The 2008-nt window shown below is 65.4% G+C and overlaps 1 protein-coding gene across 1 annotated transcript in view; it reads right to left on the bottom strand.

The window, feature by feature from the left end:
• CFAP45 (cilia and flagella associated protein 45) overlaps positions 1-2008 on the bottom strand; it is a 32008-nt gene that overhangs the window by 24905 nt on the left and 5095 nt on the right. The gene's annotated exons all lie outside the window — the stretch shown is intronic.

Raw genomic sequence — 2008 nt, 5'->3', positions numbered from 1 at the left:
GCTGGTCCCACAGCCCCCTGTCCCCCTCCCCTCCAGCTGCCAGCCTGCCTGCAAAATCCCTCCCCGCACCATTCCCCTTCGCCTTTCAGGGACTGTTCCCCCGCAGCCTCAGCCGCCCTTTCCCAGAGGAGCCCCCCCGGCCCTCTCACCCTTAGGAACCCTGCTAAGCCTCGGGCACCCCCGCACCGTCCCCTCTCCCCACGGCATGGGGGAGGTCAGGCTGAACCCCTCGCCCACACCGCAGCGATGAGCGCTACAGACCCCTTGAAGGGCACAGCAGCGGGGGGCTCTGCCGGGCCGTGGGGACCTCGCGCCGAGCAGGCAGCAGACCCGCACTGCACGGCCTCTTTGATGAGGAGGAGGATAAGGGCGCAAAGCGACAGCGAACACAGCTCCCTAATCCCCTGGGCTATTATCAGCGCCATAATCGGCTCAGGCGTGCAGCAGGCAATTGGCTCAGCCCTGGCCGGGGCGCACAGGCAGCGCACCCACTGCCCCAGCACCCCTGGGGTGACTTGCCCCTGGCCCTGCTGCAGGCACCCGCGGCCCAGAGCTGCTCCAGGGTGGGGATGAGGGTTTAGCCGTAGGCGTGCCATTGCCCAGGGCAGCATTGCTCACAGCACACTGCAGCAGGGCCATGGCCACAGCGGCGACAGCACCACGCGCAGCTCTTGGCAGCAGAGCCGCCCACGATGCTCGTGTCTACATCCCAGAGCTCCTGGGACCAGCATCTTCCCGAAGCGTTTCCAGTACAGTGAGTTTTGCCAATCTCCCCATCAGCTCCACCCGTGAGCTTGGTGTCACAGCTGGTCCCCATGTGCCACCGGAGCCCAGGCCGGGCATCACACGGGTGCTAGCGGCAGCAGGAGGTTGTGTTCCTGCCAGACGAGCCTGGTGAGAAGGAGGAGTGGTGGAACCCAGGCAGGCTGGTTTGGGCACAGAGGTTAGGTGGCTGAGGGACAGGATCACATGCCGAGTGCTGGGGCCACGCTGTCCTGTTCCAACCCAGCACGCAAACACATGCAAACCCCTCCCAATGGTGCCTGGACCTTCTTCCAGCTGCTGCAGCCACCCGCCGCATCTCCCACCCCTCCTGCTTCTCCCCACGGCGGGCTCTAACAGCCCCGTCAGGAGATGCTGGGGACAGACAGACATATTCGGGTGCCCCGGCAGCATCCCTCACTCGGAGCACCAAGCAACACCCCAGGCAAACCTCAGACATGAGGGGGATGGCAGGAGCAGCCAGAGAGATGGGAGCCACAGCAAAAGACCCTTAGGACAAGGGGTCCTCCAGCTCCCAGCCCGTAGCCATTCCTGTGCTGAGCCCCCGGACGCAGGGCAGCTCCAGGGAGCTCTGGGAAACCCCATCCCTGCCGGCAGCTGCCAGCTCACAGGAGCAGTAGGCTCTTGAACAAAGGTCTCTTTGGAAGGGATCAGAGTGCCCTGGGGACAGCCCCCAGCCTCCCCCTAATCCCCCGTGCTGGCCCCAGCCCCCTCCTCCTCTTCCACCACCCTGCCGATAACAAAACTGCCGCTGCCCTCCAGACCAGCATCCCCCAGTGCCTGGCAACCGTCATTCAGAGGGACACAAAGAGGGCGGCAGCCCCAACCGCCACGCTTGTTGCTGGGAATAGGGTGCCTGAGCAGGAAGCCAGGCCGGGGACCGCCGGCCCCGCTTCAGCCGACAGCGGGGGACAGTGGCACACGACACTGTGGGGGATGGCGGCATCTGTGGGAGATCTGACCCCATTCCCCCAAGTGACCCAAGGGCTCTCACAGAGGTGGCTGCAACCACCCAGTGCCGAAGATGCCCCAAACAGGACATGGGTGACAGCGGGGGCTCCCCAGCCCCTTGGGTGGTGCCTGATCTGCAGCACCTGGGAAGGGCTGGAAGGGGAGTCTGCCCTCGCCCTTCCCCTGCAGCCCCTTCCCTTCCCTCCATCCCTTCCCAGCCCCCCAGAGGATTGAAAATCATCCGCGCCGCTGCCATGGTGACCGCCACCAGCTC

The sequence above is a fragment of the Charadrius vociferus genome, unplaced genomic scaffold (assembly GCF_000708025.1).
Source record: "Charadrius vociferus isolate BGI_N301 unplaced genomic scaffold, ASM70802v2 scaffold1863, whole genome shotgun sequence".
NCBI lineage: Eukaryota > Metazoa > Chordata > Aves > Charadriiformes > Charadriidae > Charadrius > Charadrius vociferus.
This window is presented reverse-complemented; position numbering and strand designations above follow the sequence as displayed.